At 44.4% G+C, this 25,155-nt stretch overlaps 1 protein-coding gene and 1 long non-coding RNA gene across 3 annotated transcripts in view; one reads left to right on the plus strand and one right to left on the minus strand.

Annotated features, from left to right (window-relative positions):
* Positions 1-25,155, minus strand: part of LOC127011590 (uncharacterized) — a 55,533-nt gene that overhangs the window by 582 nt on the left and 29,796 nt on the right. The gene's annotated exons all lie outside the window — the stretch shown is intronic.
* Positions 1,724-25,155, plus strand: part of LOC108024213 (sex peptide receptor) — a 41,783-nt gene continuing 18,351 nt past the window's right edge. The window contains exon 1 of one of the 2 annotated variants that reach the window (XM_017094072.3): positions 1,724-1,742. The gene's annotated coding sequence lies outside the window, so the exon portion shown is untranslated. Of the gene's footprint in view, positions 1,743-19,601; positions 19,705-25,155 lie in introns of those variants that run through there. The other variant, XM_017094075.2, reaches the window with a different exon arrangement.

Below are 25,155 nucleotides of genomic sequence, written 5' to 3' on the forward strand. Positions count from 1 at the left end.
AAACATCACTGAAGTGGGGACACTCCAAGCGTCTCCAAGTCAATACGTTTGCTTGCCGCTTGCCGCAACACTGAGAGAAAATGGCAGTGCTCTTACACGTCGGTATTAACTATAAGTATTTACAGTGGGAGCAGTAACTAGGATTGCACGTAGTTCGATTGCTACATCATTGAACAAAGCAAACGCCATATCCAAATAGTAAATATTTGTTTGGATACAGGGCTTCTCTTGCCTTTGGCCCCTCTTCCGCACTTTTTCACCGTGCACAAGCCGTCCACTCGGTCAACGACTTGAGCTAAGTGAATTGGCTTATTGATTCCGGAAGGCCTCTCATAAACTGGGATCTAATCGAGTGCCCGAGCGACTCGAGTGCTTGGGATGGAACCAAAGCAACGCTTCAGATAGCGATTTGGTCGCAAGTCGCAAATATGACAAGGAAGTCAATTTCCCCTTTGTTTGAGCCGACAAAGGGCCTGAAGTGCAGTCCTGGGGGGTTGAATCGTTGAACTCCTAATGGCTCACCTGGGCGCAGAAGGCCACACATCCTGCGGAGATCCGAGCAACAAGGGATCAATCAGTGCCAAATCGAATCAGCTTTCGATTGAAATCGACCAAAATAAACCAGTCACATGCAAGGAATTAAAGCGAACCCAAGCCTGCGACAAAGGGCCCAAGCGAAACTGATGAGGAAATTGCATTTCCACGCACTCCGAGCCACGTAAAAGCTGATGACTTTTCCCATTTCGCGGATCTTTCGCCGGCAAGCCAATGACCCAAAAGTCAAGAGCATAAAACAGCAACCGCATAGCTCTAGGAAAGATGGTCATAAAACCGAGCGAGTAAATTTGGCTGTAAACTGCCACCATTAAAAATCCAAGTAACGCAAACGGAAAAGGTAATGCTAATCTTTCTGCCAAGGGATGCTTCCCATTTTCCGCCGTCTGCAGGACATGTCAAGGTGTAAACAAGTTCTGCCGAGGTGTGGTTAAAGCTAGATGTTCTCGAGTTCTCGGGTTCTCGGGTTCTCGAGGGGATGGGGTGGATGGGCCAAGTGTCAAACACCTGGAGACCTTCTGGTCGATGGCAAACAGCTGAGAGCAGCGCTTCGATTCGAGAATTCAGAAACAAAGCGCGGCGCTAAGAGATTAAAAAACGCTTAGGAAAAGCAACAATGCCGGGCCAGCGGCTCGGAAGCCGGGGAAATGGGGAAAGCGAGGCAAACAAGCGCAGTCAAGCAGGGGCAATGTAAACAAAAAAAGTGCCGAGCGAGGGAAAAGCGCAGACGCGCGGATAACGTGGAAACTCAAGGCGGGCGGATAAAAAACGGATATCCAACAGCTGGGAACACTCCATTGATGTTTTTCCGAGGCTTTTCCGAGCGCCGACGAACGGGAAGCCGCTGCCGAAATATCCGCTACCACTTTTTCGAATAAAACTAAAGAAATTTGTTTGTTTTGATTCAGTCGTTGCGGGTTTTTTAAGGCGAACACACAGACCTAAGGGGAAAACTGGAGACGAAAAGACATCTAGTTGAAAACCGAATTCCTGCTGATGAGAAACGTTCTTGAAAATCACCAAATATCACAACAAATGCGAGAAGCTTTTCAACAAATACAAAAACCTTGAAAAAATATACGAAAGTTCAGATATACAGTTTTTTACCCATTTTTGTTTCTGTGCTGTGACCATAAAAACGAAAGCTAAATAAATAGAAAAGTTTGCGAGTGCCAGGAATTTATCAGGTAAATATCGCTTTCTTGGCCTATTTTGTTTTTTGTGAAAGGGCATGGGAAACCCGAACTGACAGCCGAACAATGGCAAAAATGTACCGGTGGCCCTAAACAAGGCATAAACGAGCTACTGAATTCCTCGCCGAAATCAAAGAAAATGTTTTCTGCCCCGATATTCTGGCCATTTGTAGAAAAGGCCCTGCACATCACAGGGAATTAATGCTGTGGATTGTGATAAGGTACCCTGGACCAATGGGCTCTCACAAAAGTGCCAACGACTTCAGAAATTGATTTTAACTCCCCAAATACTACACTTTGCGTGCTCCATGTTCTTGAGATTCGCTCTCGAAAGTTCAAATATTGCATTTTAAACCGTTTTGTCCGACTCTTGGCCCGCATAGTTCTGTGGATCTTATCCGGCGCAAAGTTTTCGCAGTCTGCGCTGGCAAAACAGCTTAAAGTTTAATAAAATGAGGAAACAAAAAGCGGAGAGCAAAAATTGATATGAAAAACACACTTTCCGTGTGGAACTTGTGAGGCAGTAACTTGCACTTTGCCCCGACTTTACATTAAGTTCGAGTTGCAGCCGAGAAAATTGATAAAAGTGGGGAAGTAAAGTTAGTTTTGACGGGGAACAAGGACCTTAGACATCAAGCATAAAAAACGCTTGAGGAAGGAATAATTTTGAAAAAATTGTAAATGCTTAAAGGAACATGAATATCCAGAATTAAGTGTTATCTTGGTTAGAAGTGTCCGATGTTTTTGTGGCCAGAAAGGACCTTCTTTTGTTTCGGCCCATCGTTTTCCTTACATTACAATAAGCCATTATTGAGTCAGAAAACTATTATAATTAGAGGCATTTAATGCTTTCAGCTGAGCTGTGCAGAATGGCCAGTTGCGATGTGAAATTCAGGGGTCGTGGAAATCGGAAAGTGTTGCATCGACAATAAATGTACTTAATCCAGTTCCAATTGCCGCTACCAAGTATAAACTATTTAATTAATTTTAATTGGCCATGAGAAAAACTTCCGAAAAACATATCAGCTTGCTACTCGAGATTCGATCTGCGAAGTGCACTGAAGTGATTGAAAAATAAGTTAATTTCGGTTTTTATTTGTACTTGCAATTTGCACCGGATTCATACGTGCTATAAGATTTATTGCAGTGAGATAACACAAAATCGAATCTTTATTCTACTAATCCATTGTCCTTAAATGAAACGGTAGTTCATTTTCTTAAAAGGCACCTTTTCAACGTTTACACTTCCTGAGTTACAACCGAACTTTTAATCCAGAGTTTGGTCTTTTATCAGTGTTACCTGCATTTAGCTCTTTTGCACGACATTAGGCCGACATAAAATCGATTCCCGTCGATGATGCACCGAATTGCAAAGGAAAAGAGGGCTTATCAGCAGCGAGCACGGCGTGTAAGGAAAATCCGAACAAATGGCGAAAACATGGAAAACCATTGAGTTTTGACCTGGGGACAAAACAAAGCATAAGTGCGGTCGGGAAACACAATAAAAAGGGGCACGCCAGAAAAAGACGAAAGGCCCCGGGAAAATGCAGCACGGGTAGGGCAAATGTCGGAGGTCCGAATCGGATGGCCGAAACCCCTTGGCCGCTGGCCACCATCTTGTGCCCTTGCACCGCCACCCACCTCATTGAACTCGGGGAATTCGCCCTTTCGCCCCCTTTCGGGCCGAATTATTGAAAGAAAAACACTAAGATCCCTCTGTCCGGTTTTGCGGTCGGTCAGTTGGTCGCTTTCAATGCCGGCTAAGTTTGCACCCAGTCAAGCGGCAGACAAACAGAGCTCCCTGTGACCCGCTGACCCACCCAACCACCGCTTCTTCCGCTTGGGCTCCACTTAACGGCACCTGTGGCTTCTGCTAATCATGATTTTAATGACTCCTGGCCCGGTTGTTTATGAATGCCGGTGAAAGGATTATCGGGCATCGCAGTGCCCGGCAAGAAAAGGTCACAATTAATTTTTTAAATGCTTTACAGCCAAAGTTTTCTTTGTTTTGCCTTCGCTTTCGGGGATTTCTCCGGCCGGCCTTCCTTGCTGAATGCTTAAAGTGCAATTGTGGGTGCTTAAAAGTTGGATGTTGGCATTTGAAATTTGCAAAAGAGTTACTTGAGGTCGTTTCACTATTAGCTTTAATGTACTTGCTAAAAGAAGGGGTAATAGACCTCGAAAGAGCATGGTGAGGGTATTTCATTGGGAGTGTGGATCATCTATCGTAAACTGATTAACTAGCACAGGTGGGCTGTGACTGCAAGCATATCGCTTTGGTTGACCAGGCAAGCCTGTAACTAATTGAAATGGGAGTAGGTTAAAATCCACCTTAATCATGGCTGGGAAAACAACTCAAAGGCAAACCCAATTCAATCAAAGTCAACTCCGTGATCTCATTACCAATCAATGCCGGCCAGTGATGAGGGGTCCCCCGGTGAAACACGAGAGCCCAGAACTGGTCTTGGTAATATAATCGCCCTAATTAAATTTCTTTACAAACATGCCACCGAAAGGCAATATTTCAATAATTTATCTGGCCCTTTTTCCCCTGGCTATTTGTTTGTGCTTTCCGCATTTCGCTTTTTTGTTTTTGGTTTTTTGTTTTTCTCAGTGAATATGTGTATACATATAGAGAGAAGAGCCTGGGGGCCTAGTCAATATTGGCACAACACGTTGTTTGCCCACACTTACACACAGCGACTATGCAAACGAGGCTGACCAAAGATGAAATATGTTATACCGACAACATATTGAATTCAGATTTAGTGTCGCCAAAAAGCGGAGCCCTCAAAAGCCGAGCAGCGCGTGCAGGAGCGTTTTCGGGTTTCCTTTGTAAACAACAGCGATGCTGTCATAGGAAGAATCCGGAGCCCAGGTTCATTGACATCGAAGTGCTTGTGTGGCAACAAAATCGTCCCAGGCAAGGACATGAGGTTTAGGTCCGCCAGGAAGGGAATTTATTCCCCAAAAGATACCTTAAATTCCCTGCCAATGAGAGGAACTAATAAGCATTTATACACAGCCGTAGATTCCTCCGAAAGGAGCCAGCAGAATCATTGAATTTGTGTTAGTCCCACTGAAAAATAATGCTATTAAATTGTGTTAATATCTCTCTTCAACAACAGTCTTTTGTTTCAAGATTTTCTCAGGAAATATTTTACTTTGGAAATTGGGAAGTTAGGAAATGTGTTTTTGTGGGCACCTTCGAGTTTTTATGTTAGTTCTCATACATTCTCGAAGGTAAGCACAGTAGCAATTATTACACGGCTCAACAAATGCCAATGAAAAGAAAACATCAGCCAAGTGAAAAATGCGAGTGAGAATGGGAAGGGGATTCGCTGGGATTTCCTTTTGATGAGGAGCGACCAAACAATGCTTGAAAAGCGGGAAGTGGAAAGCAGCGGGAACGAAACCGCGTGGTTACGGTGTGGATCCTGTGGAGGAGCTGGCTCACAACAGGTTTGGCTTCCCTTTTCCGCTATTTTCATTGAAGTCGGGACTTAGATTGCCACTAAGACCCTTCGTTTTCTTCTTGGGGACGGGAGTGCGGTTTCTCCAGCTGCTAGGGAAAGAATGTTACAAGTATAAACTATGCTTGAGCACAGGATTCTTTTAAACGAATTTGGTTTATTTTTCCTTTTTAATGATTTTAATAGAATGGAACTACACTTTAGTGTTCCATAACTTGAGTTATTGGATCCCGTTTTGCATTTTTTAGTAATATACATTCAAATTTTTCTTTAGGCGAAGGTAAAAATTTTAACTGGTTTTCATATTTGAATTTTCCGTATTCCCAATGGTTTGCAGAAAGGGCATATCTCAGAGCATGTTTTATTGGACCCCGATGGGAGGGTCTATATTTTAGCCCATTCATAGTATCCCGATTCGAGCGTGGTGTACCTCTTTGAATTTGTGGTTGAATTCTCTAACATTCTTCACCTAAATTATTATTTTTAACGAGAGTCCAAATTTCAGCCCATTCTCATGTTCGACTTTTCCGTAATTCAAATGGTTTCCAGAAGGGGTACCCAAAATTGAACTTCTAACTCCCATAACTTGAGTTATTGGATTCCGATTTCAACTTGGTATACCTCTTTGAATTTGTGGTTGAATTCTCTAACATTCTTCACTTAAATTATTATTTTTAACGGGAGTCAAAATTTCAGCCCATTCTCATGTTCGACTTTTCCGCAATTCAAATGGTTTCCAGAAAAGGCACCCAAAATTGAACTTCTAACTCCCATAACTTGAGTTATAGTATCCCGATTCGAGCGTGGTGTACCTCTTTGAATTTGTGGTTGAATTCTCTAACATTCTTCACCTAAATTATTATTTTTAACGGGAGTCAAAATTTCAGCCCATTCTCATGTTCGACTTTTCCGTAATTCAAATGGTTTCCAGAAGGGGTACCCAAAATTGAACTTCTAACTCCCATAACTTGAGTTATTGGATTCCGATTTCAACTTGGTATACCTCTTTGAATTTGTGGTTGAATTCTCTAACATTCTTCACTTAAATTATTATTTTTAACGGGAGTCAAAATTTCAGCCCATTCTCATGTTCGACTTTTCCGCAATTCAAATGGTTTCCAGAAAAGGCACCCAAAATAGAACTTCTAACTTCCATAACTTGAGTTATGGTATCCCGATTCGAACGTGGGATCATGTTCGACTTTTCCGCAATTCAAATGGTTTCCAGAAAAGGCACCCAAAATAGAACTTCTAACTTCCATAACTTGAGTTATGGTATCCCGATTCGAACGTGGGATACCTCTTTGAATTTGTGGTTGAATTCTCTAACATTCTTCACTTAAATTATTATTTTTAACGGGAGTCAAAATTTCAGCCCATTCTCATGTTCGACTTTTCCGCAATTCAAATGGTTTCCAGAAAAGGCACCCAAAATAGAACTTCTAACTTCCATAACTTGAGTTATGGTATTCCGATTTCAACGTGGTATACCTCTTTAAATTTGTGATTGAATTCCCTAATATTTTGCACTTAAATCATTATTTTTAACGAGAGTCCAAATTTCAGCCCATTCTCATGTTCGACTTTTCCGTAATTCAAATGGTTTCCAGAAAAGGCGCCCAAAATTGAACTTCTAACTCCCATAACTTGAGTTATGAAATCCCGATTCGAACGTGGGATACCTCTTTGAATTTGTGGTGGAATTCTCTAACATTCTTGACTTAAATTATTATTTTTAACGGGAGTCAAAATTTCAGCCCATTCTCATGTTCGACTTTTCCGCAATTCAAATGGTTTCCAGAAAAGGCACCCAAAATAGAACTTCTAACTTCCATAACTTGAGTTATGGTATTCCGATTTCAACGTGGTATACCTCTTTAAATTTGTGATTGAATTCCCTAATATTTTGCACTTAAATCATTATTTTTAACGAGAGTCCAAATTTCAGCCCATTCTCATGTTCGACTTTTCCGCAATTCAAATGGTTTCCAGAAAAGGTACCCAAAATTGAACTTCTAACTCCCATAACTTGAGTAATAGTATCCCGATTTGTGCAGAATCAAATCTTAAATTATTTTCTTAACGAGAATCAAAATTTCAGCATATTCCTATGGTACACTTTCCGTTATTCAAATGGTTTCCAGAAGGGGTACTCAAAACTAAGCTTCTAAATTCGATAACTTGAGGGAGAGAGTTTCGTGAATGAATCGTACGTACTTCTACAACAGATGTTTTTCATTGTTGACGGGTGATAGATCTAAACACACAGTGCCTATGGCGAACAAATGAACGAAATTAATCAATGTGCAAAACCAGAGGCAAAAAAAGAAATTAATTATAGTAGAGTGTGCCCGGAGTGGGTTTTTTCATAGTTTTGTTTGTTCAGAAGCAAGTTTTTTTGGCAAGCAAATCAATCAATTTTATTTAATCATTTATTTAATCAAACTACTGATTATGCAATCAGCCCGGAAAAAGGCACTAAGTCGGGCGGAGAAACGCCAACTCACAGTTGGCACGCACACAAGCATAATGAAGTTTCTCTGATTCCATTTTCCACATAAAGCATTTACCATAATTTCCGAATCACGAATGGCGTTCTACTTTATGGGTGAGCTTATCGTTTCGTCACCTCAGAGTTGTCTTTCTGTTTGCACTTTCTTATTTCGCATATTTTTGAAAAAATGGTGAACCATAGATTTTTAATTTAAAAGTTGAGCAGGAATATGTTTTGACAACCGAAGACACTGTAATCTTTCCCATACTTTAAAACGCATTATTTGTTGCCATAAAGTTTTTTGAAAACTTTAAAAGGCGACAGCAACATCTTATTTGGGTATATGTCCATTTTAATTGGCAAAATCTTATGACTTACTTTTCTACGTAAATATAAGAAATGTACATGCATAATGATGTAGGGGAAAAGAATTTCAAACTTTCTAAGGCATTTAAACAGCCCCTTTTAATGTCTTCTCCTTCTTATTCTGCCTTCTTTTCAACTTTTTCTGCCTTATTTACTTTGTCAGGGTCCTTGTCACCCTATACCTTGATTACGATGTTTCGAGCTTGTAATGTTTGTAAACGTATTGTAAAAGCAAAAAAGGCACAGATGCGCAGCATGTGTAGGCAAAGTGTGTTCTACAATTAATAGTAGTTTCGATTTGTTTGCTTGTTGCTTTGCCAATAAATTGCTGTCAACGTAAAATGTGTATTAATTGCCATTGCCTTTGGTCTATTCTTGCGCCCCTAACCCCTCGGCGCCTAACTAAATTACACAATTGGATATGAATGCAATTGAGGTCCTTCAGTTGACCATGTTTTGATGGCATGCCAACAGTTTCTGATTTATTGATGTTCCGGTTGATTTATGCGTTCGGACTGGTTCTTGGGACGGGAGTTGACCCATAAATTCCATTGTTTGCAGAGGGTTTATCAGTTGACTCCTAGTTGGCCAGACATTAATTGAAATTGCCCAGGGATTAGTACAGAGCCTGCAACCAAAGCCGATTAGCGCATCAGCATAGTACATTTAATACCACCCATGTGGCATGTGGTCTCACATATTTAGCCTCTAAACACTCGGCCGAAAAAGAAACACTGAGCCGTTAAGATATACAATATCCAGTCGAGATTGCTGACTGGGGAAAAGCCCACAGCTACAAAATACTGTCGTTCAGCTTTCTTCTGGCGCACATGCAACATTTGGACTGGGCTTGCTGGTTTATCTGGTCCTTTCGTCATGTGACCTGACTTTGGGTTACCCTCTTGGCCATATCGTCATAATAAATAAATGATACATTTTTCTGAGGTAAATAGAAATACATGTGTGCATAATAATCTATGTTAAATTCTGAATGGATATGAAATGGCACGGAATTCAACAAAACTATCTTTTAAATACCATCCCCGTCTGATATCCCCAGAGCGGTACTCGTTTTTGGCTGCGAATCGTAATGAGTGCTCATTATAAACTGTCACCTGGCGGGGAAAAAGGGATGAAGGTGGACCAAATGGAGGTCGGCCTTACGGGGGCGTGGCCACGTGGTGGGCGTTGCGACATCGATTTTTCTCCACTGGTTCGCAAGTGCCTCGACATTAATGTCCTGCGCCGAGATCACTTAGGTTTAGTTCGGGGCCTCAAAAAGTTGCAGCACCCAGAAACCGCCTGCCTTTTATCAAACTTATTAATTTGGCCATAAAACCCGGATCTTGGATCCACAACTGGCTGCAGCTAAAATAAGGTAAAGCATGCAAACTTTTGGCAGAGTTTTTCACCATCTCAGCAGCCAGCGCTTGAAAAGCCAAGGGAAAACTTTGAGCTTGATTAAGACTTAGTTGATAAACTACAGCATGATGACGATGGCGCCAGGTTTGAAGATGATGGGACTATCCAGGCATATAATGATGCAGCTGCAAGGGATGGGCAAAGTAAACCATATCAGGTGGCTGGATTTTATTTGTCATCCCGGAATTTCCCCTCTAAAGCCCTTATAAAAGTAGGGACGCTTTTTGAAGATTCGTATGCTTCATAGACCTAACATATTTTCTTTTTTTAATGTTCATGTTTTGTGCAACGGAATAAATAATGCATTATGTGCCCTTGAAGTATCGACTGAATAACGCACCATTTGCGGTCAGCTCATGCGCTCGGCATAAAATCAACAAAGTTGGGGACAACAACATTCAAAAAACAACAAACAGGGAATTCTTAGAATCCCCCAACATTTTACTTGCAAGTTTGATGCTCGCACTTGATTGAAATCGGTATTTTCATCAAACATGCTTTGATGCTCTGCACCTGTATAATGCTAATACCTTATCGCTTATCCTTATCGATTTTCTCGACAATCACAATCCTATAACTTAATTGCAGAAATTAAACTGCGTATGCGTGTCCGTATATCTGAAAACGGAGGAACGGCAGCCCTGACACACAGATACGAACCAATAACCGCACCCTTAAGAAATAAACCAATTTATATTTGTGGAACAACTTAGGACCGGTCAAACATAAACTGTGCATAAAATGTAACTTAAGCAAACAAGAGTACAAGAATTCAGCAACCGCAGCTCTCGAACAATGTACTTATTTTAGGGCAGAAAAAGGGGGGAAATGCTGGCCAGGGGCGGGAGAAGTGGAAGGTTTTATGAGAGGGGTTTCAGCTATTGAGGTTTTGTTTGAAGTTTCCTCGAGGAAAAGAAGACCGAGGAAATAGCCACAAAAAGAGGGAAATTAGGGACACGCCCTCCGCCAATTAGTTGCCACAAAAAGTGTATGTACTTCCCACAATTATTTGGTGGCACACATACACACTGAAAAAATATGTTGAGACAGTTTTTGGATTCTTTTCGTATATTTACCAAGTGATCAGCTCAACAACTCAGTAAACACGTGCTCCAGCCAACTGAGCGATTAGAAACAAAGAAGTCCTTTTGATATCAAGGGCTGGCTTTCTCGGTTTTCCAGCTTTCCAGCTCTCCTCTTGCTGTTGTTTGATGTTACGACCTCTTTATTGGCATATGCAGGCATTAAAAATGTTTATGTGGGGCCTTTGTGGGAGGCAAAAATGAATTTGCATATGGGCTTGGCAAGCCGGCGAAATAAGAGCGAAGAAAATGTATGATAAATATAACCAGCCATTGTCGAGGACAATCCACAGCCCCGCGCATATGCGATGTGGGCATTTGGGCCCACGTATGCACATGGCTAGCAGGCTCGGCCGTGATTTGGCCTTGTTAACGTTCTGCCAGCTTCAATTTGGCCGAGATCCCTGGCACTCAGACATGCCCTGCTGCCCGTCACCTGCATTATTGCTGCCGCTTCCGTGATTGAGCGACATTTGGTTTGTCTTGCCGCGCAGTTTCCTGTGACAGGTAGCAAGAACTACCAGTTTTAGCTGTCTTAGTTGTCACCCCGAGGAGAAGCTAGCCGAATCGTGCTGTCGTAAGTGTAATGGGAGTGCACCTGTGCTCGGCGTTTTCCTAATCCAGACTACACAAATTGGTAAGGTTCAGGCCATTATGTCCATCTGGGCTTAGAGGGGCAAAACATGAACTCAGAAACGAATAATTATGTATTTAATAGAGATTGGCCCGCAAACACCTTATATTTAAATTTCTCTTTTGATGGCTTTGGCCAGCTTTCACAAGTAGCGCAAAGTACGCCTTTAATCAAAACCGAGCCGCCGGAGCTTGTCAGAACCTATTTGTGTTTGACCGTCTGCGAGCGACTTCGTTCACTTTCACATTCACATTAACTGTCGCCGAAACCCCGGTTTGCCCCCAAAATATCACTCATACGCAGCGTGGTCGTCGCGCTGTCAGTGCTCGTGCTGGGATAATATATTTTGAAAATTTATTGCGCTTTGCAACAGTTTCACGTTCCTTGGGCATTATGCGTATGACTGCAACAATTGTAGAGCGGCAACACGCGCTGCAGGCCTTGGTCTGGAGCAAGTGGAAGTGTAAGTGGCAGCGAAAGTGAGACAGAAAGGACAGGCCATTGCTCATAAATATGAAAATTCCCCGGAATTATGCTTTTTATTAGCGCAGCAACAAAGGCGACCTGAGATTTGCATTCGAGTGAGCTGTTCCAAGCCGAGCTCATCCACTCGAATGCCAAGTTGTGGCATAAAAATTAATGAACTCCAAAAGATTGCTGGCAACAGGGGGTTTTCCTGGAGGGACCGCAATCACAGTTCGCCGCCAGATGAGCTCGGGAATTACGCTAATACAAGTCAGACCCTCGTTCAGCACAATAAAACATTTCCCAGCGAGGGGGAACTCGAATGGAAAACAATTGAGGGCGTGCTTTGGGAGGACCAACAAAAATAAAAAGCAGGGAAAACAAAATTGCAGATTGCAGCGGAAAGCGGAAAGTGGAAGAGCGAGGGCAATCTAGCTGAAAAGTTACGCACATCGCCAAGTGGAAGCGCTGCTAAATGAGCGTGAGTCCACCAACAACAATCCACCAACAACTTGCAGTGTCCCCCAGGAACCTGCAACACGCTGCGTGCCACTTGGGGCAGCAGGACCTGATTACTAGCAATAGATACAACTTATACAAGCCGAAAATTAAGCTTCAAACTGCGCTGGAAGGAATGCCACAGCTTCTGCAGCTGCATCTGGGATTGCTTGCCAGATGGCGGGAAGTCAAGGCTTAATGGACTCCATTTACAGTGTTTGGCATTCTTGGACATTTGACTCATATTCATATTCCCTAACAAATGTAGCGTTTCTTCGTAGTATTAAATACATTACAACAATAGTATAGCAGTCTGTTTTGTTGCGGCTTGAAGAAGTTGTTCTGCAGAAAGACGTCTCGCATCGTTGAGGCCATTATTAAGCATTCGAGGGCAGCGGCTTCGTTTGCCTGTGTTTTTATTCCCAGTCCTCGGGCATTTTAATGGCCCAACTTGTCGTCGTTGGCAAACTGGATTGTCAACGTGTCTAGTCATCAGTTTTACGCACCACTTGTTCGATACACCTCACTCCCAGAGCTCGATATAACGATATCTGCCGGCTTCTTGTTGCTGGAATTTACATATTTATTCCGTTCGATTCCCCGACGACATTAGGTCGATGTGTACTAGTGTTCTCGATTAATGGGGCCCTTGTCACAATTGCCGCATAAATGAAATTGAGTTTAGGTGCAATCTGCTCATCCTGTTTCTGTTACTCTCGACTTTAATGGACATCAATTGCCTCGACTGCCTTCGGGGAGAATATTTTGCCAAAATTTCACATTGATCAAATTTGTCCTTTGAAGATAAAAGTAGTATACTTATACTAGGGTCCCAACATTTTTTCTGAGATGTGCTGGTCACCACCTATTTTACTGGCAATGTAGAAAAGGGGTTGAAATAGAAACATAATATAAGTAAATAATCCATTTTTTAAATAATACTGAATAATTTTTAAAGGCTTTCCAAAAATAAGCTCAACGTTTTTTGGTGGACTGAAAACTCTTGCCGTCGGTAAGTAAAGCAAAAGTTAATGTATTATTGTTTCAGTTTTACTGCAAAGATCACAAGACACAAGATTTCTGTAATATCTTATTGGCTTTCAAAAGTGTTGGAAAGACCACACCATAAAGTTGGCATGGGTCTCAGTTTCTTTAAGGTCAACTAGAACAAATTTACCAAAACACAGCGTAATCTCTTCGGTTGTCATAACATAATTTGAATAGCCGGTTGTCCTCCAAATTGTTCTCGTCCCCGCCTCCAAGCGACCCATATATGGTTGTAGTATAAACTGGTCTGAAGTATAAACTCTATGTATCTGTAGTGGCCGAGGGGCGTGTCCACGCCCAAGAGCAGCTGCTGGCAGTGGAAAACACGCCCCACAACTTAATCATGGCCAGGCCCCGGCAAACTGCAAGGAGAAATGAGGAGGGGAAGCCCGAAAAGAAGGAAAGCCCAAGCGCTGCGACAGTTAACACCTTCGGGGCCCAGCCGCACCCCATCGCCCGCTTAACCCCCGTCGGCCATATCATTTATCAAGTGGCGAACAAACAACACGCGTCCGTCCTTATTATTGGCATTATTGCGAAACAAACGGGCCACCAGCTACAAATTGCTCAATTCAAAAATGTGTAGTTTGGGGATGTCACACTTGCCACGCCCCTCCCCAGGCCACCGCCCCTATTGTGTTACCTAGGGTTGCGTGACCGAAAATTGGGGTGCCGCAGCGGATTGCACATGGGCTTAACTAAGTAATGTAATCATCAATGAGGGCGAAAGGAAGGAAATCAAAGGTGACAATGTCTCACACGATATGCTTAGAACAACAACGAGGCTTGGCGTTATTGTGGTGATTGGAACTTTTACCAATTGTAGAAAAGTATCCCGTGCACCCAGTACAAGAAGCGTATCCAGAACTGTCACTTTGTCTTTTTTCGGACAGGGCTGCTCGATCAATATAGATTATCGTTGTCGAACACTGGAGCCAGAGGCCAATTTTACATACAACTAAATATAAAACAATATTTTCAAAACAAATGAATATTGTTTACCACCATTTCTGCGGCTGCGAAGTAGACACCGGGGGCCTGTCCCCAAATGAATAAACTAAACGTATTACTTGCGGCACTTGAGCTCTGGTTTAATAATACTTTCCCCCCGACTGCCCTGCATAAAGCATTAAGCACATTAGGCATCAAACGAACCCTCATCCCGCCGCTCGTGCTCCAACTGGGATATTTAACAAAAAGGTCAGCCTACCTTTTTGCGAGTTTGAATGTGTAATGAATGTGTAACACACTCCGCTCTGCTTATCCTTTTGAAGTCCCCACCAAAGGCCCTCAGAAACAACAGTGGACCTTGTCAGCTTCCTAAAATAAGTTTGGTTGATTCAAAGGGTTGAGATTGTAAAGAAATAAGCATTGCCAGTTAGTAGGACAGTATTTGAATTGTTCCCAGGCCAACGTTTTCGGGCATCGCAGCATGCTTTTGTTTCGGGATGTTCGCTTCTGGGATCTGTAAATCGAGAAGTTCAATTGAAAGTCTCCGATGTGCTTATGTGCAGTCACATATGTACGTACTTTACCTTGAACAGCTGCACGCATTGGCAACCACTGTGGCCGTATTATTGTACTTTTTGCGGAGAAAAGGTTTTGCGTTCAATTTGTCTATGCTGGTCAGGCAAATGTGCTTTTGGGGCTCTTTTTCGGGTGTGAGCTCAGCACTGGCCAGAGGAAGTGACATCCCGGAGCCCCGACCACCGACCTTTTGGGGACCCCTTCAGAGCAGCTGCGAAACCCTCGGAATTTTGCTTTATTTTATTTGTTATGTGCGCAAGTATTTCTGCCGCTCGTTCGGACCTCGTTTAGCGTCGTTTTTTCGATTTGGACCCTGTGTGTGCGGATATGCCTTAAATGTCAAACCCTTTTCAAAAATGGTCCGGCGCAGGCCACAGAACTCGTTTGTTGCCCTGCACATGGGGGCCTCATTGCACGCATCGTAAATTTTCCGCTCGTTTTCCCACTTTCCTCCTTTCCGCCTCCTCCGACCGGCAGACAAATAAAATTGTATTATTAACACATCTGAGATGCCAAAGTAATGTTTGGTCAAACGTTGCTAATACGCCCAGAGGCCGGAGGCGTTCATGCAAATTGTTTACCTTACCCCGGGCTCCCAGACCCCCGGATTCCCAGACCGACTGATCAAATCGCAGTGTCTGCACATTAGTTTCCCAGACACGCACAGATTTTCCCCCGCCTCCCACCTTGCCCCTGCCTTCTCGGACGCTGTCCAGACGTCCAGACGTCCATCTGTCCATCTGTCCATCTGTCCGTCTGCCAGTTTCAATTGGAAACAACGTCACCCGGGGCCAGAGAAGTGCAATTACTTTCATGTTGGGGAGTCGCTTAGCAAATCAAAGTCCGACTTGGGCAGTCTGCTTTCGACTTTCTGATTCTGGGACAGCAATTAAGAGCGCGCCGTGGAATAGTTTTCGCCACAAAGGTCGCCCTGCAGCAGCGGACGGAGGAGCGATGGAAGACTCGAGGGCGCATCTGACACTTAGGTGATTTTAAATGGGGATCTCGGATTAAACTCTAAGAAGTAGAAATCGGATAGCAGCTCACCAAGCTCCGAAATCCATGTTCGTGGGTTGAAAGGCATCGCATCTGCTGTACATTTGCCTGCATTAACACACTTTCCAAAATGTCCTCCATCTCCAGCAGGTATTTTTTGTAGTTCAAATGGCATTTTACTGCCCAAGCGACACGGACACGGCGGTGGGAAATAAAAAGAGCTGGCGAACGGAAGAAAAAGGGGGATGGAAAGTACACAGGGCGGCGAAACCAAACACAGAAGCGCAAGTTTCCCAGGACTCGATGTTGATGTTCCACCGATTCTTTCCCCTTTTGGTGTTTTGCATGTTCACACATTGACCCTTATTTTGCCGAAAAGGAGCAAATTTATGGACATTTGGGTGTTTGAGTGGGGCCAGAGGAAGGCAGGGCTTGTAGCAATTAGCAGGACCCGAGATACTTTGTGGACCTTATTTAAAATATAATGACTAGCCGGGCTGCGACGATTTATTTGCCCCTAGAGCGCCCGAAAATGCGAAAATAAATTACAAATCATGCGCGCTGCCCAGATTCATCAGGGGCGGGCGACAGAGAGCCCGAAGTGATGGACAAATTTGGGATCCCTCGCTCTTCCCGAGAGCTCGTTTCTTTGTGGTTGTTCCGGAGGAGCTGCTCTTATCAGCTGACAAGCAGAACGAACTGGAACCCCCGGGCGTATGAGTGATATATGGACTCGCCCCTTCCCCTCGCTAACTGCAAAAACTGCAAAAACTGCAGCACTTTGTGTTTATTTATATTGGAGCTCTGAAAGTGGGGGAAAAACTAAAACCACAATTCAGCAAGGTAAGCACAAAGATAATTACATTTCATTTTTGGAAATTACCATGCAATATTTCCCTGTTAAAAAGTTTCTGCGCTGCAATATTAAATTCCTCTGCTCTCATGAATCTCCCCATCATTTATTTTTCATAAGTCGAATTAAATTTACATCCGGGCAGAGATGTGGCTCAAAAACTAGCCATGTTGTTCGGCTGTTCCATTGAGTCTTTTGATAAAAGATTGATTGCTTTTGCCTTTGCACTGAATCAAATTTGCCTGCAACAGAAAAGTCCACAATGATTATTTATTCATCGTGTGCGGCAAAAAACGGAGAGCTCCATTCAAATGAAATCAATAAAATACTTGAGGCTCAGCGGCAACAAAAAGAGAAATTGTGTATTATTTTTCAAGTGCTGTGCACAGGATTGGGTGCATTCACACTGATAAATGTTGAGATGTTTCACCTATAGAGTGCTAATTATTTTATGATGGCGAAACAGGACACATTCTTCCAATTTCATCAACAGAGTGAGACGATTAAAGCGTTCAATGGAGCAATGACTTTCTCCAATCTTAAATCTCTCCCTGCCGCCTCCAGTTGGCCGCTGGGCGGTGGGCGTGGCCGTGGCCGTGGCCGTGGGTTGGCCAGTGGGCGGACCAGCGGGCGGTGGGTGGAAACGATGCCAACAATGTTGGACAATGAACGAGACGGCGTCGTGACCTTCGCCACTGACGAGCGGCGCGGCTCTGCGAGCTTTTTGATTTTAAAATGCTCGGCGAACAAGTGGCAAGTGTTGCTGTTGCTGGGAGAAGGCACAGAAACAGAAGCAGAAACCGAAGCAGAAGCAGAAGCAGAAGCAGCGAGAAACAAAGGCCAAACCGAAAACGATGAATTTATTTGCAACACGCGCCAGTCTGGCCAAGATCTGCCGCCGCAGATAATCCGTAAAGGGCATTTAGTCGACTCGCCACTACGCTACATATGTGCATAGTACGGTTCGGGGGCAAGTGTGCGGTTCTCGCAGTCTCGCTGACAGCCATTAAAAAGTTGTGAAGCGCGAAGATGTGGGTCTAAGTAGGCAATTAGCCAAGCGATTTATGGGCTCCGCCCTTCGGACATCGAACTGCGGATCCGATTGACACACTTTGGATTACCCGGGACTTTCGGCTTTGCGGCAGGCAGAACCGAGGGGTCGAGCAAGAAACGCTGGCTGCTGCGGGAATTGATTAGGGGGCAGTTTTAAGCTGTGCCAAAGTTTCAGAAGTGGCTAAAAGGTGTTGAAGGTGGCTCTGAGGTCCGATGGGGAAGCCACTGCAGCAATCATGCTGCATATAAACAAAGCAATGTTTCCATTAAACACAACGCTCTCCCTTAAACTAGTTGGGCTTTTAAAGACACTACACAGAGCAGCTTCAAACAAGTGCGGCCGCAAACTTCCGGCTAACTTTGCACTCACGAATTTATGGCGCATAAAGATAGTCCCAATCCCAACTACAACCCGCTCGTGCGGCAAAAGTTTGCAATAATTATCCAAGCTTCGCCACAATAAGCCGAAGGAGCGCTTCATATGCTGATGAATTCCCAGCACGTTTCCTCGATTGGAAGGGGGTTCCGGATCAACCATAACAACTACTAAGTGAACTTTTTAATGCGAAACTTTTGTGTGCTGTGAACTCGGCCCACGGACTGTGAAGGCATCAGCATGATTGGCGGGCCCCAGAACAATGAAACCGCAGTAATTTAGGCCGGTCATCTACATCCCTCGAAACACGAATACACCGGGAGGGTGAGGTGATCCAAAGAAACAAATAGGAATTGATAACCCAACACCTCCGCTTATCGTCCCTTGTCTAAACATAATACTCTATAATGGCGTTTCATTGCGCCTGGTCCAACATGCGAGAACACCAGGAAGGAACCCGGGGCGGGAGTCCCCATATGGTTGGGATTAGGTTGACAGACCCGGGGAGTGAGATGGGCCGAGGTTTTCGACTCGCCTATGATTTATAGCCGCAATTAAAATCTGTGGCTGCCAGCTGACTCGCATAAGTCGCTAAGGCTTTTGTCAAAAGATATAAAGGCGAGCTTAAAGTCCTGGCCAGAGCGAAATCCTTTTATTCCGGAATTTAATTAAGGCGAGTCTCCCTAAACACGCGCATATCCGCACTCGCCCGCCCAGATTCAGGTTCCACGGGGGCCGCGGTGGGTGCGGGCCGTCCCACACGCCGCATTGTTCCAGGCCCTTTGCTGGGGGATCTGCCAGCAGTGCACATGATGTTGCGTCGCTATCTTCTCCACACAGGCTGCATATTTGTTGAGTGTTCCTGCCGGACTCGGCCAAAAAAGAAATATTGGTAAGCAATGCAAACAGGCTGACAAGCAGGGACCGCTGTCAGCACTGGAAAAAAGTTCGGCTGCTTATGACGCCAACTCTATATTGGATTTGGCGTTCATCTTTTCGGTCGTTGTTAAATGTTAGTATGTATTTGTATGGATTTGAAATGCATGCCAAACCACCTTAGTGCTACTTTTCTGCCAGTGCTCAAAGGCTTGTTCATGTTTGCCCCTGAACTGAGAGGCGGATCAGTTTTCCAGCTAACACCGAAACAACTCACGCGGCTCGCAGTTGTTCCACGTTCTATGTACAGCTCGACTCAATTGAGATATCCGTGCATATCTTCGACAATAAATTGCTGAACAGTGACTGCTTTACTGCCCACGGATATACTGCACACTCGACTTTTTCCACTGGCATTTCTCGGGCTCGCGGCGCACACCACTGCGTATGTGCAATATTTATCGCTTGTTTTCTCGCCTCAAGTGGAGACTTTGAGGCGGTGAAAGGTGTAAATCAAATGACTAGAGTGCCCTCATAAAGGTCTGCGACAAAGTGGGTGTTTACTAGGCATGGCGTCATAGAGTAAACTAGTTTTGATGGATTTTAATTGGGAGGATTAGAAAATATTGGGTCGTTTGCTTTAATTATTAGTTAAAATTTCGAGACGCACTTTGCATAGCGTGCAGTTGAGCTCGAGCTTTCGGTGGATAAGGAAGTTCGCTTTCGGAACGGAAGGTCGGACGATCGTTTGGCTTACCATTCTGACTTGTAAAACCTCAAAACATTTTCCTCAAGTAAGCAAACAAGTAGTTATAGTTTAAAGTACTATTTTAAGGTGAACGGCTTCGCATATAACCTTTTGTAAGGTTTTTTAACCTGTAAAGTACCATAAAGAACTATTGATAATATCAATCGGGGTTTCTTACCCGATAAAGCACAGTGCCGTGGGTGTATTGCATAATCGAGAGGTCGCGCCTTGTCTTCGTTTTTAGAAACCCCTTTTGCTGTTATTGAGCTGAATTCCTAAGATATAATTAGTTTCAGCGACGTGGGGCCTGTGCGAATATACCTAACTGACGTGGCAATCGAAAGCCTATACTGTAGGCGAACTGACCTTGTAAACTTTTTACAACTCGATTTTGCCTCGTTTGCAGCCGACTTGACAACGGCCACTTAAATGCACAACAGCCAACGGCTCTCTTATCCCATAAAAATATTAACAAATTGCATTTAATTGCCGGCTAGCGACTTAAAATTAGATAGCAGCAGCCGCGAAAGAGACGGCGAGTGCGGAAAGAGGGAGAGGGCAGAGGGCAGAGGGGGCACTCTAATTCCATTACCGCTTGTCCGGTCGTCTGCCAAGCGTCTTAATATAAAAACTCAATTTAATGGATGCCAAGTTCGCCGTATTCGAGTATGTAAGTGTGGGTGCCTAGAAAAGGGCGTGTGTACGACGGTGCTGGGTTGTCCTGGTCCTGCGGTCTCGAGGTCTCGAGGTCTCGAGGTCCCCTGAAAGCCTGTCAACAACATTCAGCGAAGCGGTGCGAACAGCCACAACTTCGAGGACCGGCAGCAAAAACATCATCTCTAGTATTGGCCTACGAGGCAGGGGGAGGCGCCGCAGCTCGAATCCAGCTTAGCCCGGCTTTATGGGGGGGCAGGGCCGCCGGAGCGGAGCTGCAATCACAGGTGCAGCACACAGGAAATACACGCCTTGCGGTCCCCTTGAATAACAGGAGAACCTAACATTTGAAATAAACAAGCTGTCGGGGGAAGATTGAAGCAGTGCAGCAGCCTCATAACAAATTTAAAAGAAGGGACCCCAGCCTTTTAAGTCCTGATACGAGTTGGAGAACAATTCGCCTATCGCCTATCACATATAGGGATACTATTTACGAGACAGTTCTCAAATGCCAAATGTGATCAGTTTTGCATAACATTTAAATATAGCTTGCAATTTGCACACAATTAGGACTCGACTGCTTCGTATTTTTCCATGGGGCGCTGTGCATACGCTCCAAATTGGTTAAGTGAACCCTTGGCCAGAGTCAAACGAGCAGAAGTCAAAATCGGAGACAAAGGCAACGACAGCCGCACCAAACGCCATTTTCATAGAAATTAACAGTTCACGGACCCAGCGGGCATTACTTTATATACAGAAGCTTACGCATAATTATGCCCACTTGGCACTGGCAGCGGTGCCGCAGCATTCGGTGCCTTCGATGGCATCGATATCGGCGCTTCAATGAAGTGTGCGCATCATTCGTGGAAATTTGTCACGATTACCAAACTTGACGAGCACTTCACTCCAGGCCGATTCCACGGGCGACGGGTGACCGGCGACCGGCGACCGGCGACCGACGACCCTCGGCGAGGGAAAGAGATGGGGATGGGGGGGTCGAAGGAGACGGAGACAGGACAGCGACAGAGCAGGCAGACTGCCGACTGATATTGCAGAATGGCAGTAATTGATTCGCTTCGATTGATTTCGGTCAGCAGCTGGCTCGGCTGGTTACTGACTTTCCTCGCCTTGTCCCGACTTCCCCGGCTTTCCCGGTTTTCCGCTGTTCCTCTCACAGTGCCCCGCACTTCTGCGGCCTGCGACAAATGCTCATTATGAGGCATCAAACTAGTTAAGGAAAACTCCGATGATGTGTGGAATTGGGATGGCGTGTGGAGCGGCTGGAATGCACAGGAAACCACGAGGGAAGTCCCCCGAGGAACATAACAACGGGCCGGGAAAACAGGGAGGCTGAGACATGGCAAGTGACGTATGAACCGGTCGGGGAAAGTAAGTGTCGGTCCGAAGGGCGGGCAAAATTAGAAGACACAATCGTTCAGTTGTGGTCAAAGAAGGTACTTACGCTATGGAAATTTGGTCAAAAATAACTTAAGCTTTCAAAACACAAAACAAAGCGTTCATCGATTAGTGGTTTCTCCCAAACAGCGTTGATTAAGTAGTGGAGACTTGCCAAATCATTCTGGGCATCGCCATAATTCCAATTCCCCATCTAGACATTTCACATACTCTTTATGATTCCGGACGACGGGGACTGCTGGCCGCAGTAATTATCTTGATGAACGTTGGGCCCTGAATCTTGTCCTTATCATCTGCCGGTAAATTTTCCCCCAGGAGATTTTACTGGGGGCTGCGAGGCAATAATTGTCCAGCCATGAAGATGATTTCCCAGTAAGGAAGAAGTCCGGTTTTGGCAACCTAACGTGGGGTATATTGGATGGTGGAACACCCAATTACTTTTTTAGTACGGCGCAAAGCGAAAAACACAAGCATTATATATTGTCAGCACAAGAGTTCTTGGGTGGATCTCTAAATATTTCAATATTGCCTTTGATGGGTAGTTGTTTTCCGTCAGTCGGTCTGGCTGGCCCTCAAATTATCTCTAGATGGCCCGTTTCGGCCGTCTTCGGTTTCGAGCTCATACTAATGTGACCACTGGGAGCTGTTCGCCGAGACTTAAGTGATTTTGTGCGCTATCAGAGAGGCGAAAACTGCTGCCAAGTCCCGGGAAAGTGGCTCTTGGCCTTGGTCAGTCGAGTTGGCCAGCTGTCTGGCGACTTGTTCCCTGTGATTAGTGCTATTATTATTCCAGTCAGTCCCAGCCAATGCATCTGCCAGCTATTCGAATTTTTAAATATTTTGCTTGAGATACCGCTGATCCTTGCTCTTTCCTTCGATCCGAGTTTTTTGTGTGGAACACATTTGACTCGTTTCTACTTCGCCAACATCTTTTTCATGTTTTCTTTTCACTTAATTAGGAACTGGCCTCCCACCCCCGCCCCTCGCAGACACGTGCCCCAGACTATAGTTCATTCCGCCCGCGATTCGTGACAATTTTCGAAGGTCTTCCACTTCCACTTCCACCTTGCCCTAGCCCTCGCTTGGGGTCTGATCTCGGGGTTTTGGGGGCGCTGCGACTTATGCACTGAACAAGAATAATAAATGAAACGGGCGACGCGAGAGTTCGACTGTGAAATACGCTTTGGAAAATGGCAGCACTCGGCAGGAAATGAGATGCGCCTTCGGACAGAGACAGGTCCTAGGGACGTGGCTTAAACAATCTTACTATTGTACTATGCCTCTCCCCCGGAGGTTGGTTTTATCTGTGTCGGATTCGTAATGAGATGGTCTGGGGCTTCAACTAAAGTATGATCCCAAGGAAAAGAGCTCGCTTATGAATGATGTTTATTTCGGTTTTAACAGGGGTGTTGTAACTAAATTAATGAATTCAAGTGGAACGCAGAAACGAAAAAGCTCTTGGTGATTTAGCAAAGGTATTTGTAATTACAAAACAACATCCAGGAACGCCAATTTCAAAAAGTCTCGCCGTAGGCAAAGCAATAATATACAAATACATGTCTTATTTTAAATCACCCACATTTTATTAACAACTTTAAAATATCTACGCCTATCAGACCAATAAAATCTTTTTGTTTGTCAAGTTTCTTTAGGGATTTCCGTACTCCAATTTGTAGAAGCAATTTATAGCCAAAGTTTTTCTTGCATATCCAAAAGCTTGCAGTGGATTTAGATGTTTTGTTATCCCAACTTGTGCTTTCCCTCTCCCTTCCGACTTTGCCCACTTTTCCCGATTCCCCGATTTCCCCGCTTTCCCCACAACATGGTAGCAGGGCAGAACGAGAGAGGACTAGATAAATATCTTTGCATAATTAAATCCAATTGGGCGCACATCTCGCAGCTTTTGTTCGCAGCTTCCAGCTTTCGGCCCTCGGATTTCGGACTTCGGAGCGACAAGGGGCCAGGTCAATCAAAAGTTGGCCAAGAGCTCAGCTGCCGGCGCAAATAGCAAGCGGAACGAAAATAGAAAAATCGGCCAGAGGGCGGAGGGCAGAGGAAGTAAGCGCGCCATCGAACGAAGACTAATTGGCAGCCGGCGAGCGGGCACAAAATAATTAAATCAAATTATATGGACGCAGACCGACTCGCAGGCATATATCTGCGGCGAGATCGTAAATCGGTTGGCACGTTGACCGCCCGCAGGGCCCAAGTACACATCTGGATAGGTATACCCAAGCATATCTTTTGTTTACCAACTGCGTCTCCTAAAATTGATTTAGCGAGCCCATTGACGCAATTCAATTAGGATTTTGTAGTGTTGCCGAGAAGTCGAAAATAAATAGACAATGTATGGGTGGAGCACATATGCGGACGCAATCGGCAGAGGTAGAACAGAATTGTAGTACGAGGATGCTCGGCCAGGAAAACCCCAAAGTGAATTCAAAACCGGGAAACCGCCGTCCTTCACTCCTGGTCGGGCACTCTGTGCCGGGAATATTTTCATATTTTGCCAATCTAATTTATTTTACGTATGCCAGGGCCAGGGGTTTTCGGGGGAGGGCAGTGCTCGAGGGGTTGCGGTCAAGTAATACGCCAATGGCGTCCAATTGTTGTCACTGCACGGACTGAAATTTGACTTAAAGCGAGTTTGCGGAATTTCCCCACTGCAGCGCGGCGGACGAGGGCGTTCAGCAAAAGATTGAGCCCTGGGGAGGAGCTGACGTTATTATATTGTGCAGATGGGCTTCGCATATGCCAGGGGACTACTTTGTTTTATTTGCCCAATTAAAAGTGTGATGGCCACCTATCGGAATCGATGCCTTCCTTTTTTTGGGTTAAAAAGGATTTCAATTGTTAGTGAGTGAGAATATTTTTACGGAATGATACGAATTCAGGTGCCAGTTCCTGGTTTTTCATTAAATATTTATTAGATTCGGTGTTTCGCCTATGCAGGTATTGAATTTAAGATCGATCAGAACAGAACGTTTAGAAAACGATTGAATGCGTTAGATAATAAATCACGAGAAAGCCACAAGGGTAGAAGATAGTTTCACATTTCCAAATGTAAAGCTTCACACTGCTGTTGATTCAGTTGGTTCCTTTATTGCCCATCTGCCTGGGGACCTGCCAACTATTTCGATTTTACATTTTTGTTTGCGTTTTCAATAAAACATTTTTGTGGCAAAGCTCTGGAATCATTTTCGCGGCGGTGCGTACTCCTTTATTGATTTTTCATGCGGTGTCAAATTCGAATTCCCTTCGGCTATGTAAACTTTAATTGCTGCCGGCTGGTTTAATTGAGACAATTTGGAAAACTGTTTCGCTTGGCCATAAATCGAGCGATGTTAAACCATAAAATAAACATCGAGTATTTTGGTCTAATCTGTCATCAGAGCTCGCCAAATTTGAGTGACTTGTTGTTATTAAA

The sequence above is a fragment of the Drosophila biarmipes genome, chromosome X, assembly GCF_025231255.1.
Source record: "Drosophila biarmipes strain raj3 chromosome X, RU_DBia_V1.1, whole genome shotgun sequence".
Classification (NCBI taxonomy): domain Eukaryota; kingdom Metazoa; phylum Arthropoda; class Insecta; order Diptera; family Drosophilidae; genus Drosophila; species Drosophila biarmipes.